General features: G+C 36.8%; 1 protein-coding gene across 1 annotated transcript in view; it reads left to right on the top strand.

Moving 5' to 3' along the window:
- IL1RAPL2 (interleukin 1 receptor accessory protein like 2) overlaps window positions 1-15561 on the top strand; it is a 325170-nt gene that overhangs the window by 54336 nt on the left and 255273 nt on the right. The window lies entirely within an intron of this gene.

Genomic DNA, 15561 nt, shown 5'->3' with positions numbered 1-15561 from the left:
CTCATTAGGGCATCTGCTTTGAGTTGTTTTAGCCATAAAAAGAATCTTTCCTGAACCACCCCCTCACCCACATGTGCCTTCTTCTTAACAAATAGCCAGCGAGTCATTACCCAAAATCAAGATTAAAAACTGAGACGGGGTGCCTGGGTGGCTCAGTCGGTTGAGCGACCAACTTTGGCTCAGGTCATGATCTCACAGTTTGTGAGTTTGAGCCCCACGTCAGGCTCTATGCTGACAGCTCAGAGCCCAGAACCTGCTTCTGATTCTGTGTCTCCTTCTCTCTCTGCCCCTCCCCCATTCATGCTCTCTCTCTGTCTCAGAAATAAACAATAAAATTTTTTAAAGTTATATATGTTTATATAAAGTAAATATATATATATATACCACATGTATACCATTCTATTTTTAGGTGGTTGGCTCCTTCAGTAAACAGGTAACAGAGGAACTAAAAATGTGAGTGAAACCAAGTCTAAAATTCTATATGTGATGCAAATACTTAAGTTTCTAATTCCAAACTTTTAAAGTCTTTTCTCCCTAATTGCAATGCAACCATATGATATTTCTGGGTGAAAATTTGTTACTGGCAGCTTTTGTTTTCATGGATTATTGAGTTGGCTCCAAACAGCTCTAAGGATAGATATAGTGATTGGACATGGGCCTTTCACCTCTTCTCTATGTTTTTTTTTTCTTTTTGTGTGTGTGTGATTTTAAAAACTTGAGGTACAATTGACAAAATTATAAGATATTTAAACTATATAACGTGATGATTTGATATACATATACATTGTAAAAGAATTCTCCCCATTGGGTTAATTAACACATCCATCACCTCACATGTTTACATTTTTTGTTTGGTTTGGTAAAAACATTCAAGTTATATTTTTTGCAAACTTCAATTATATAATATAGCAGTATCAACTATACATTAGATCCTCAGACCTTATATATCTTATAACTGAAATTTTGAAGTTTTACTCTTTATTTTCCCCAGCCTCAGCAATCTCTTTTTGACTCTGTTTCTATAAGTTCAACTTTTGTTAAGTTCCACATATAAGTGATAACATGCACTATTTGTCTTTCTCTCTCTGGCTTTTTTCACTTAGCATAATGACCTCCAGGTTTATCTATGTTGTCACAAATGACAGGATTTCCTTCTTTTTAAAACTAAATAATATTTTATTGAATAAATGTATATACCTACCACATTTTTATCCATTCATCCATCCATAGACACTTATATTGTTTCCATATGTTAGCTTGTGTGAGTAATGCTGCTATGAATATGCGAGTATAAATATTTCTTCAAGATAATTACTTCATTTCCTTTGGATTCTTGGATCATATGGCAATTCTATTTTTAATTTTTTTGAGGAACCTTCATATTGTTTTCCATAGTGGCTGTACCAGTTTACATTCCCACCAACAATGCACAAGGGTTTGACATTTACAAGCAACTACCATTGGAACCCCAGTGCTTAATTTATCCATTTCAGGAGAACAGTATGATTCAGTGTAATCTGGAAGCATGTGGGGCCACTAGAGATTCTTTTTTCCAACCCTGCTGATCTTCAAGTTGCCAGATGCCTTTATTTATTTACCAAGTAAGAGGAATAACACCTACTAGAGCACAAATTTTAAAAAAAATCATATACCTGGTAAAAGACTGAAACTGATACTACAATGGCCCCAAAATATAGAATGTTGTTAGAAATAGACATTAAGGGGTGCCTGGGTGGCTCAGTCGATTGAGCGTCCGACTTCAGCTCAGGTCATGATCTCACGGTTCGTGGGTTCGAGCCCCGTGTCGGGCTCTGGGCTGACAGCTCAGAGCCTGTAGCCTGCTTCAGATTCTGTGTCTCCCTCTCTCTCTCTGCCCCTCCCCACTCATGCTCTGTCTCCCTTTGTCTCAAAAATAAATAAAAAAAACATTAAATTAAAAAAAAAGAAATAGACATTAAATTGTAACCCACAATGCCAAGTGTGGCAATGTTAAGAATTACAAGCGGAAATTTCCTAGGGATATATGAGGTAGTCCAAAAATCAAAGTCGGCAATAAAAGAAGGCTTTTGAGGGGAAACTACTGATTATGGTGGGATGGGGGTAGCCACAAAAAGGAAGCAAAGGGTTAATAGAAGTTTTGTTTTGGAGTTCTACCTAACCAAGTTCCTTAAGGCCCAAGTGTACCAGTAAGCCACTGTAAACAAAGATTCTGCTTTCTTTAACTTGTTTAAAACATTAACCTTTGTCAGCCTCCAGGGCAGATCCTGGTAGAGCAAATCAATCAAATCAAGGTCAAGGAGGAGAAGTGGGAGCAAAAACAGAGTTAAGATGGGAATGAAGGTAGTGCATAAGAAAAGTTTTATAAATTGTCCGGTTCTATGAACATGTCAGGAATAAATGGATAAAGGAATGTCAAGAATGTCAGGAATAAAAGGATAGCAATTGCACCTCTATCCTTGTGATTTGTTTTAGTTTATGTGACCAGAGAAGACTCTGAACTGTATTTGGATTCATAGAAAATCTATTCCTACAGAAGCTGAGGGATTGTCAGTAAGGTTTAGAAGTTTATGTGTAAAAATGTGTTTCTAAGGGAATTTCAATGCCCACAAGTCAAGGGATGAATGGGAGGGAATTAATATTAATAATATGGAAGCTCAAACATTTTCTCTTGAATATGTGATTAAGGGTCTTGGGACCACTGGTTGCAGTGGCTTTCCCCAGACAGACCATGTTCTCATTGAGTGCATATTGTTTAGACAGAAAGTAACCCTGTGCAGTAGTGACTTGGCCAAGAAGGAACTTTATTCCTCTTGCACTGGGCATGGGTTTTTCACATACTCCATCATTCTGAATGTACTTCACTGTTATCAAAAGTCACAGAAGTTATTCAGAGTTGATTTTGACAGCAACCCCAGAACACAGGAGAGACTTAGCCCATAATTACAAAATGGCATGACATCTGGAGGAGAAGTCAATACCCAGGTATTGGGTATCCAGGATATTAAACATCTGACTGTAATGAAAGACTTTTTAGTGGGCAGTGAAAGCATCTGCTTGGAAATTGTTTAGTTGACCTTTTTAGTTTGTATGTGTGTGTGTATGTATATTCTGTGTGTGTGTGTGTGTGTGCATGCGTGCGCGCACGCATGTGTATGTATTTGTACAGGCCACATCTCCCTTAATAAATGAAAAGATTTTGAGGGCAGAATCCATTTGATACCACACTATACTAGAGTGCATGCACATAGGAAATAATAAATATAATAAATTCAAGAGTGAGTAGTGATATTTAAAACAGACTTTGAAGCTATCATTTATACATTCACTGGATGATATTTTTAGTGCCTACTGTGTCTTAGACACATGCCTTGGGTATACAAAACTAAAATATATAGTCCTTTTCTGGAAAGATCTCATGGCCTAATAGAAGACAGAGAAGTAGGTAAATAAAGTGCATAATGAGTATTGGTGTGATAGAATGTGCATAGAGTCTTGAAATATTTCAGCGGAGATGTACCTAACCCAGATTGGAGGGTTGAATGGGAGTTCAAGCATAGAGAAGATAGAGCAGGACTAATTAGAATGGTATTAGTATAACATTTTAAATTGGACTCCAGATTGTCAGACTAGAATTCTTTCCACTAGACACAAGAAACATGTTTTGTAACGTCATAGAAATCAAGGATCGGGAGTGTTTTGAAAGGAAATTTTACCAATAATTAAGTAGGCATAGTTTATCCTTTATTTACACCAAGGCACCACACTAAATGCTGAGGATGGGGTAAATGATTAATATGAAATGTTCATAGGCTATTCTCTCAAGAAACGGAATAATAACTAGGTATTGTACTGTGAATATGTGACAACTTTTCTCCCTAATTCCAAATTCATGTATGTAGCTCCCTCCTAGGTGTTACAACCTGGTGTTCCTGCTAGTACCTTTAACTCAAATACAATCAAAATCCCCATAGCCATCACTTAAGATCCCCCCAAATCTCAGCAAATATTAATTGTGATTACCACATTTATTCATTTTATTTTATTTTTTTTTATATATATGAAATTTATTGTCAAATTGGTTTCACGACCAAAGCAGGAGGCATCACAATCCCAGACTTTAGCCTCTACTACAAAGCTGTCATCATCAAGACAGCATGGTATTGGCACCAAAACAGACACATAGACCAATGGAATAGAATAGAAACCCCAGAACTAGACCCACAAACGTATGGCCAACTCATCTTTGACAAAGCAGGAAAGAACATCCAATGGAAAAAAGACAGTCTCTTTAACAAATGGTGCTGGGACAACTGGACGGCAACATGCAGAAGGTTGAAACTAGACCACTTTCTCACACCATTCACAAAAATAAACTCAAAATGGATAAAGGACCTGAATGTGAGACAGGAAACCATCAAAACCATAGAGGAGAAAGCAGGAAAAGACCTCTCTGACCTCAGCCGTAGCAATCTCTTACTCGACACATCCCCAAAGGCAAGGGAATTAAAAGCAAAAGTGAATTACTGGGACCTTATGAAGATCAAAAGCTTCTGCACAGCCAAGGAAACAACCAACAAAACTAAAAGGCAACCAACGGAATGGGAAAAGATATTTGCCAATGACATATCGGACAAAGGGCTAGTATCCAAAATCTATAAAGAGCACATTTATTCATTTTAAAATGCAAAATGAAATGCTTGCTGTTTCCCACACATGGTCTATCATTTCCACCAGTGTGTTTTTGTTCATCCTGTTCCCTCTATTGAAAAAGCTTTTCTACCATTTCTGCATTTTCAAATCCTACTCCACACTTTAAAGCACCACTCAAGGGGCGCCTGGGTGGCGCAGTCGGTTGAGCGTCCGACTTCAGCCAGGTCACGATCTCGCGGTCCGGGAGTTCGAGCCCCGCGTCGGGCTCTGGGCTGATGGCTCCTGTTTCCGATTCTGTGTCTCCCTCTCTCTCTGCCCCTCCCCCGTTCATGCTCTGTCTCTTTCTGTCCCAAAAATAAATAAACGTTGAAAAAAAAATTAAAAAAAAAAAAATAAAGCACCACTCAAAAGCTACCTCCCTACCAGGAAATTTCTGATTCCTTTATTGTCCCTTAAAAAAATAAGTTCTCAAAGTGACTGCTACTTTATTCAAGCTTTTGTAGCATTTTATGTGTATTTCTCCCATATTGGAAATAGAGATTTGGGTATCATCCATACAAATATAATGATTGAAACCTTAAAGTAATATGAAATTGTCAAAGGGCAAAGTATAGACAGAAAATAGAATGCTGAGGTCAGAGTGTAGGGAAACAAATTTTAGGAGGTCTGAGGGGAAAAAGAACCAGAGAAGGGGACAAATAAAGTAGCAAAGAACTGACAAAGAACAAAGAGAATGGGATGCTTAACAATGTTGAATAAGGTAGAAAGTCAAGGGGCGCCTGGGTGGCTCAGTTGGTTAAGTGTCCACCTTCCACGCAGGCCATGATCTCGCAGTTCCTGAGTTCAAGCCCCACATTGGGCTCTGTGCTGACAGCTCAGAGCCTAGAACCTGCTTCAGATTCATGTCTCCCTCTCCCTCTGCTCCTCCCCTGCTTGCACTCTGTCTCTGTCAAAATAAATAAGTGAACATTAAAAATTTTTTTGAAAAGGTAGAAAATCAAGAGAGAGAAATGAACAAACAATGAATATGTGTTGAGTGAATGAAAGGATGAAGAAAGAATGAACAAATCAAAGAAGAGAGAACAAAGGAAGAAGCCACTGGATTTAACAAGTCTTTGGTAAGCAAAGAGTGGAGAAATGGAGAAATTTTGAGTGAGAAGAAAAGAAAGACTTGAAATCTAAAAACTCTGTGCTGGACTCCTAGATCTTCCACTGTGTAACCTTAAGCAAGTTACTTCCATGAAACTCTTTCCCTATTTTCAAACTGAGGAAAATAACCACCCCCTTACCTACATCTCAGGGTTATCATATGGATTCATTAAGAATGTAAGCAAAAAAGCCCAGCAAAATGTAAAGTGCTATACAAATGTAAAATGGTGTAATTAGCGTAGTTTTAAAGTGCTCCATAAATGAGAAGACATTCAATCACCAGTCCAGAAAAAAAATATTAGGAGGAATTAGTTTGCAGACCTCCAAGTAATCATCATCATGACTTCCAGTGCATCTGAAGGAATTGAGCCAGTATTGTATGAATTTAATTTTATTTTTAGCTAACATCCCATTAGAGAGCTACATGGTATATCTTATTTTAGAAAATCAATGATTAAATTTATTAAAAGAAGAAAAGATATTTACTTTCTGTAGGTTTTTCTAGGATTGGTGTAGCTCTTCCTGACGCTACTTGAAGAAATTATAGTCACAGAGCCAAAGGTGTTTCAGGTCAGTAGTTTTCGGCCTCTAGGTTACTATTTACTAGTGACTTATTTCAAGTGGTTGGTTACTCTTAAAGCTTGTAAATAGATTCAAGTATAGCCTTATGGTAACATTACTCACTGGCTTATATTTCTCTCTTAATTCTTGAATGAGAGAGAGAGGATAGTATGCCAGGAGTTGTTTATAATCTATAACCTTCCTTACTTATGCTACAACTCAGACATCTGTACATCTTTCACTATGAGTACACGAGTAGAAAAAAAGATTCATAATCAACCACATCTTCAGAGATCATCTATCTCTGAATGTTCTATCATCTCATTTATACAGAGGAAAGTTAAGGACTCAGGTAAGGGAGGGTTACCCCAAGAAATAAGTAGCTAGAAGCGGGAACATAGAGGAGCGCCTGAGTGGGTCAGTCGGTTGGCTCAGTCATGATCTCACGGTTCGTGAGTTCCAGCCCCAAGTAGGGCTCTGTGCTGACAGCTCGGAGCCTGAAGCCTGCTTCCTATTGTGTGTCTTCCTCTCTCTCTGCCCCTCCCCTGATCTCTCTCTCTCTCTCTCTCTCTCTCTCTCTCTCAAATAAATAAACTTTTAAAAAAAGAAGCAGGAACACAGATTTCCTGATCTTAGTCCAAGATCCTTTTCACCATATCAGCCTTTCTCAAAATGTGTGAATGTGCAAGGTGTCTATCTCTTTCTCTCTTTCTCTCTCTCTCTCTCTCTCTCACACACACACACACACACACACGTGCACATAAACATACATTCATGGACATGTACATACAAGCATTTGTTGGGAGGGGAGGTTAAGTAAATTTAGAGAGTAATATGCCCTATACATCTTCTTAACAATTCTCTCATGAAGTCTCCCCAGATATTACCAACACAACTTGTGAATAAAACAAAATTGGGTTATTTCTTAGACATCTTCACAAAGCTTTTTGTGTGTGTCAGAGTGGGGAAGATGAGGGACGACTTTTTGTTCTTTTAAAAGTTCATATATTTTTTTTTAATTCAGAATTTGATCAGTTCATAATTATCTTAAAACATTAAATGGAAGGTACCAAGTATCCTTACCCAATGGTTTTTCTGATGGCTGATCTATCTAGTCATTCTACCTGACTAGGTTCCTTCTATTATAAACTACATAATGACTGCTCGCTTTCTCTCTCTCTCTCTCTCTCTCTCTCTCTCAGAAGAAGAAGAAGAAGAAGAAGTATATGAGTTGTAAAGCTTTTAGTTGAGGACCCTTTAGTGCTACAAGTATTATGTGCCTGGAATGGATAATTCCACTTACCTTTTCATCACTTTGAACCAGAAAAATATTTCTTTGTATCTATATCACTTCTACCTCATTTGTCAATGAGTTTGTGTCATCATTTGCATTTTGAGATACTCACACTCAGGTGATTTTCAGATATTACTTTTCAGTTGTATTTTAATAAAGTCTCCAAAAATTGTTTTCTAAGTCATTTTAAGTAGTACTTATTATAGATTAATCACCTTTCAAATTCAATTTATAAAAATGAGACCATTTTGAGTTTTGTCAGCTGCATAAGAAAATTATCCCCAAATTCTTAAATTCTTCTTTATCTAATTTTACCACAGCATAGTCAAGACTGGATTTTGCCTTTTTTAAAAAAGTTTATTTATTTATTTTGAGAGAGAGTGAGAGACAGCAAGAGCAGAGGAGGGGCAGAGAAAGAGGGAGAGAGAGAGTATCCCCAACAATCTCTGTGCTGTCACCATGAAACCTGATGCAGGGCTCTAACCCACAAACCATGAGATCATGACCTGAGCTGAAATCAAGAGTCAGATGCTTAACCGACTGAGCTACCCAGGTGCCCCTGAATTTTATCTTTTTTGAACTTAAAATTGTGCCATTTGGGGTTTTTTGTTTGTTTGTTTTGAAACAACAGTTTATGGCCTATGCATTTCCTTAAATTACTCAAACATATACAGGTATTTAGCTACAGAGTCACAAGAAATTTTAAGGATTCAATGAGTTCAAAGGTAATTGTGTGAGCATAAATGAATTAAAGGAAAACTCACAAATGAGGGCTGTGGCTATAATGCTTGCTAAAACTGTAACTGCTCAGACTCTGTTGGATTACATTCAGTTGTTCTCAAGGTGTTAACTGGATAGTTCCTTTTTTTTTACAGCTATTTCTGACAGCAAAGGAACTCAAGGTGGAGCCATGTGGGTTTTGCCGACTGCATTACATGGGTCAGAGACTCATGGGAATTTGGAGGGCAACAACAACGAAATGTGACCATGGAAGAGCAAATAAACTATGACTTACTCTCTAACTGAAATTATATTACACCAAGATATTTAAAGAAATTAAAACAGTCATCTGATGTTTAGATGCACATAATGAAGTTGCATGTGTCTTAGTGATATAAATCATTCTTACCAACAACTAACATAAGAGGTCACTTAGTAGTAGTTATATAGATAACTGTAGCCCACAAGGTCACAGGATGCATAAATGATTTGTGGAGATTTCACTTTTACATATATTATTTCAGGATATCCTCTCACTAACTCTTGACTTGTCCATTATCATACAGTCTTAATATCATATCCCTAATATATATTAAATCAAATAATTCAGTACATGATGGGCCATCAAGGAATTTTAATTGAATTAAAACCTTGAGTTTTAAGAGTTGGAACTTTGTGATCAAGGCAAGCTTGTAGGAATAGTTATCAAGCTTTTGGTATATGGAATTATTTGGTTTGAAAGAGGTGATTTGACAGTATTTCTGAGTCATAATGTAAGTTTCATGTCTATGTAAGTTAGTACATTTGTATATCAATATGTATCAATGTAATCAATAACATTAAGTAAAAAAAAAAGACTTCATTTAGTCAACAAGTAAATTTTCTACATGATGTCAAGCATCTGGATATTCAGAACCATATATCAATCAAACTTGGAGCCATCTGGGCATTTGGCATTATTTGGAAACAACGTGACATGCTTGTGTACATTACTCTAACATTTCATGTTGAGATCAGTAATTACATACATATAGATACAATCCACCCTAGCTTCTGGGATATTTTATGTGTCTACATAGGGAAATATAAACAGTTCTAGTTACTCCATGACTTGGTACCTAGTTCAATGGTTCTAAAACTTGTCTGATATTATAGTCAATGGGGGACATTGAAAAGTATTGATGTCTTGATCTCACTCCCAGAGATTCTGATTTAGATGGTCTGGAATATAGTCTGTTTAGTACATTTATTCCCTAGTGGTTCCAAATAACTGGCTTACTGAAACTTATGTATCTCCTATCAGTCACTGCCCTACTTAGATTCCTACCAAATTCTTTCCACTCAAAACTTAATCATGTGCTTGATCTGGCCCTGCTTGGCTAGAAAACAGCAGGTCTTAGGATATGGTTTTTTGTTGACCAGTCTCATATTTTCAAGAATATGGTGCCTTGGGTGTTGTATGGAAACCAATTTGACAATAAATTTCATATATTAAAAAAAAAAAAGAATATGGTGTCTCTTTCCCATGTTTTGATTTCTGACCTTTTACCAAATCTAGGAATCTTACTAGATTTTCAGTACTGATTCTGTTCAGTCTGCCACAACATAGTATTAAAATTTTTATTTACAACATCAGTGTCTAGATGATTAAGAATCATTTTGCCTTTATCCTCCAAATATTTTGGTATTATGCTGCCACAAATGGTATAGCATGGTAGTAAGTTCAGAGTTAGGTTATTTGAAATGTAAACCTGGTTCCACCATTTTCTAGCTGCTTGACCTTGAGTCACTTATGTAACCTCTCTTAGTCTCAGCTTTCACATCTGTACAATAGAAATAATGATCATAACGTTTAATGTTATGAAAATTAAGTGAAGTACTGCCCATAGCATGTTTTAAACAGAGCCTTGTACATAGTTCAGTGTCAAATCCATGTTAGCAACTCTCTTTTTGAAAAATAAAAATTTGGCAGGTAATTAGAGCTTGTTTAAAATCAGCAAAAAATTATTTGGCAATCAAAAACAAATTGTCTCACCCATCTTACTCACCATTTATACACTAGACCTCTCAATTTAAACATCTTTCAGAACAATGAATTTGCCTTGGAAATACTGAATTTCTCAGGGACAAAGTGAATGAGGATCCATTTTACTTCTAATGCATGGGACATCCATTGCCTTTCAGATCATAGATAAATGTTAGAATACTTATTTTATAATTACTTTATTGCCAGGAGTTTTCAGTGAAGTCATAAAAGAAAAAAAATGACCAGCCTAATTGCCTCAAGATAGATATGTAATGCATAAATCTCTTGTCTAATGGATCTAGTAATAGGTCACCTGTTTCTCTGCCTCCTTCTTAGTTCAGTTATATGAATAACTAGTGCTTTCTGAAATTAAGAAACCCAGACTTTGAAGTGCTGTAATGTTTTAATTTAATGACATCTCATCTCAATTCTGCATCTTACATAATCAGATAATTCTAGATTTTAAGGAAATATCCATGCCCTGCTTATCACTTTTATTGCACAGTCATCATTGAACTATCCTCTAGATAGAAGTTCCGGGCTTAAAGTCCCCACTTGGAGGATGAACAAGACATAAGTAGAAGAAAGGAAATAGAAGTAGGCAGGTGGTGGGGTACTTGGTTGATTTGTTTAAGACCAAATTCACAGTGTGCTAGCATAACTGAATTTAACATTCAGTCAGGCTGCTCAGCAATCATTTCCTTTTTGACTTCATTATTTAATCTATCACAACATTCAAAGACTGCCATACATGATCATATACAGAATAAGCATAAATTAAGTCTAAATGAGCCTTGCCACTTTTTTTTTAATTTTTTTTTCAACGTTTATTTATTTTTGGGACAGAGAGAGACAGAGCATGAACGGGGGAGGGGCAGAGAGAGAGGGAGACACAGAATCGGAAACAGGCTCCAGGCTCTGAACCATCAGCCCAGAGCCTGACGCGGGGCTCGAACTCACGGACCGCAAGATCGTGACCTGGCTGAAGTCGGACCTTAACCGACTGCGCCACCCAGGCGCCCCAGAGCCTTGCCACTTTTAACATATCAGAGATTTGGGCTCCAGAATTCAGAATTTGTGATGAATCAGACTTCTCTGAATAAAGGGTGTAATTATTCTCATCAGGTTAACAATGTTATCAGATGGAGGGAAGGGTATTTAAGCCATCATTTCCAAGCACCTAAGAACTCATTCATTACAAATACTACATAGGATAATTATAAATCATCATGACAAGCCTGATGAAACTTGTTACTGTGTTTATAGTAAAGTTATTTTTTGAGGATTTTATTCATTATTTGTTCTATGAAAACTCATGGAATATACATTTCTCTCTGGTCTTGTTATTAAGAATACTCTCAGTTACCAGAAAAAGAGTATTAATTGAGATTAAAATGTGGGCTCTCTCATCAGGACTAGCTGGAGTTAAATCTTAACTCTGTCACTTCCTGGTTGTGTGACCTTCAGCAAATCACTTAGCCTGTATAAGCCTCAGTTTCCTCACCTATAAAGTGAGAGTGAAGTATTCAATGAACATGAAAAGTGCTTAGAACTAAGCCTGACACATGTGGCAAATGCTCAGTAAATATTTGCTGTAATAGTACCATTTTTCTCTTAGTAACCAGTTTATTTTTTTTTCAAATCAACATTGTATGAATATTTCATTCTTCATGTTGCTGCTAGACAGATTAAGGTTCATTTGGTGGCCCACCTCACACAAGTGTAAAGACCACCATGTTGTAATTTCTCCTTTAATTTCAACTATTATTTTAAATTAATTTGAGTTTGTTAAATTGTTTGAACCTCTGTAAGAATTTGTTTTAGAATAAGGCATATATAAATCAGCCAAACAATCAATAAAATATAAGGCAAAACTAGCTTAGCTTCAGTTACTATGAAGAATCAAAGCCCCCCAAAAAGTCTCTTTTGAGAGTTGTCATTTAGACCTTTTTATGATTTAAATTAGCTTTTCCCCATTAATCTGAACTGGTGAAAGTAATTAATGTTTTATTATAAAATTTTGAAGACATGCAGAAAAGCAGAAGGAATAGTATAATGAACACCAATATATCAAATACCTATATTTTACAGTTGTTAAACATCTGTAACATTTGCTACCTCTTCATTTTTCCAAATTTTATTTTAAGGTAATTATAAATACATGATATTTCACCCCTAAGTACTTAAGCATGCACGGCTACAAAATAAGGATATTTTCTTTTGTAACCACATTATGATTAAAACACCTGACAAAATTAACAGTATGAATTAGTGCATTTTAAGAGACTATAGACTCCTTGAAAGACAAAGGTACTGCCTTCTACTACTTTTTGTATCAATGATTGACACAGATATGTTTATATGTTCTCAGTGCATCCTTGTGAATTGCCAAGTCATTTAATTGCTTCATGTAGTTTTATTGTATTTACTGAGTTCTTCCCTCTGAAACACAGAGGTTGAAAACTCATTTGCTGTTCTTGTTCCCTCCTTACTTCCCCTTCCCAGGCCATCAAAAGAGAAAAGAATAAAGGGAAATTAAATTCCTCTTTCTCTGTAAATTCATTCAGGTTGCCCTTCCCATGGCATCCTGATTCTGTAGGCAAGTTAATAACTTTCCTCACTGGCAAAAATAACTGACTTCTCATGAACTGTGGTGGTTAATATTTGCTAGACACTTTTAAATTCATAGATGCAAGTTGCAATATATACCTGGAGCTATCTTAATCCCACAGCTAAAGTGAATTATGTCAGTGGGTAATAATTAAAATAGTTACTATATCAACTCTAGCAGTAACAGTTCTAGGACAAACCATATTAACAACTAGCCTCAATCTTTTCCCACCTTTCCCCATTTAGATTCTCTTTATTATTTTTTTTTCTTTTCTAGCTTTTAAAAATTCTTTAATCATTTTGGAAAAGATTTGATAATATTCTACATGCTAGAGGTATGAAATTTCCTCGAATTTAATCAAATGTAATCAGTGTATTGTCCATTTGAGGCTTTGCCTGTTGTTTTTGAGAAATACATGATTTATTTATTTTTTTATTATTATTATTTTTTATTTATATATGAAATTTATTGTCAAATTGGTTTCCATACAACACCCAGTGTTCATCCCAAAAGGTGCCCTCCTCAATACCCATCACCCACCCTCTCCTCCCTCCCACCCCCCATCAACCCTCAGTTTGTTCTCAGTTCTCAACAGTCTCTTATGCTTTGGCTCTCTCCCACTCTAACCTCTTTTTTTTTTTCTTCCCCTCCCCCATGGGTTCCTGTTAAGTTTCTCAGGATCCACATAAGAGTGAAACCGTATGGTATCTGTCTTTCTCTGTATGGCTTATTTCACTTAGCATCACACTCTCCAGTTCCATCCACGTTGCTACAAAAGGCCATATTTCATTTTTTCTCATTGCCACGTTGTATTCCATTGTGTATATAAACCACAATTTCTTTATCCATTCATCAGTTGATGGACATTTAGGCTCTTTCCATCATTTGGCTATTGTTGAGAGTGCTGCTATGAACATTGGGGTAAAAGTGCCCCTATGCATCAGTACTCCTGTGTCCCTTGGATAAATTCCTAGCAGTGCTATTGCTGGGCCATAGGGTAGGTCTATTTTTAATTTTCTGAGGAACCTCCACACTGCTTTCCAGAGCGGCTGCACCAATTTGCATTCCCACCAACAGTGCAAGAGGGTTCCCGTTTCTCCACATCCTCTCCAGCATCTAGAGTCTCCTGATTTGTTCATTTTGGCCACTCTGACTGGCGTGAGGTGATACCTGAGTGTGGTTTTGATTTGTATTTCCCTGATAAGGAGCGACGCTGAACATCTTTTCATGTGCCTGTTGGCCATCCGGATGTCTTCTTTAGAGAAGTGTCTATTCATGTTTTCTGCCCATTTCTTCACTGGGTTATTTGCTTTTCGGGTGTGGAGTTTGGTGAGCTCTTTATAGATTTTGGATACTAGCCCTTTGTCCGATATGTCATTTGCAAATATCTTTTCCCATTCCGTTGGTTGCCTTTTAGTTTTGTTGGTTGTTTCCTTTGCTGTGCAGAAGCTTTTTATCTTCATAAGGTCCCAGTAATTCACTTTTGCTTTTAATTCCCTTGCCTTTGGGGATGTGTCGAGTAAGAGATTGCTACGGCTGAGGTCAGAGAGGTCTTTTCCTGCTTTCTCCTCTAAGGTTTTGATGGTTTCCTGTCTCACATTCAGGTCCTTTATCCATTTGGAGTTTATTTTTGTGAATGGTGTGAGAAAGTGGTCTAGTTTCAACCTTCTGCATGTTGCTGTCCAGTTCTCCCAGCACCATTTGTTAAAGAGACTGTCTTTTTTCCATTGGACGTTCTTTCCTGCTTTGTCAAAGATGAGTTGGCCATACGTTTGTGGGTCTAGTTCTGGGGTTTCTATTCTATTCCATTGGTCTATGTGTCTGTTTTTGTGCCAATACCATGCTGTCTTGATGATGACAGCTTTGTAGTAGAGGCTAAAGTCTGGGATTGTGATGCCTCCTGCTTTGGTCTTCTTCTTCAAAATTACTTGGCTATTCGGGGCCTTTTGTGCTTCCATATGAATTTTAGGATTGCTTGTTCTAGTTTCGAGAAGAATGCTGGTGCAATTTTGATTGGGATTGCACTGAATGTGTAGATAGCTTTGGGTAGTATTGACATTTTGACAATATTTATTCTTCCAATCCATGAGCAGGGAATGTCTTTCCATTTCTTTAAATCTTCTTCAATTACTTTCATAAGCTTTCTATAGTTTTCAGCATACAGATCCTTTACATCTTTGGTTAGATTTATTCCTAGGTATTTTATGCTTCTTGGTGCAATTGTGAATGGGATCAATTTCTTTATTTGTCTTTCTGTTGCTTCATTGTTAGTGTATAAGAATGCAACTGATTTCTGTACATTGATTTTGTATCCTGCAACTTTGCTGAATTCATGTATCAGTTCTAGCAGACTTTTGGTGGAGTCTATCGGATTTTCCATGTATAATATCATGTCATCTGCAAAAAGCGAAAGCTTGACTTCATCTTTGCCAATTTGGATGCCTTTGATTTCCTTTTGTTGTCTGATTGCTGATGCTAGAACTTCCAGCACTATGTTAAACAACAGCGGTGAGAGTGGGCATCCCTGTCGTGTTCCTGATCTCAGGGAAA

The sequence above is a fragment of the Herpailurus yagouaroundi genome, unplaced genomic scaffold, assembly GCF_014898765.1.
Source record: "Herpailurus yagouaroundi ecotype Mexico unplaced genomic scaffold, PumYag 67700, whole genome shotgun sequence".
Lineage (NCBI taxonomy): Eukaryota > Metazoa > Chordata > Mammalia > Carnivora > Felidae > Herpailurus > Herpailurus yagouaroundi.
This window is presented reverse-complemented; position numbering and strand designations above follow the sequence as displayed.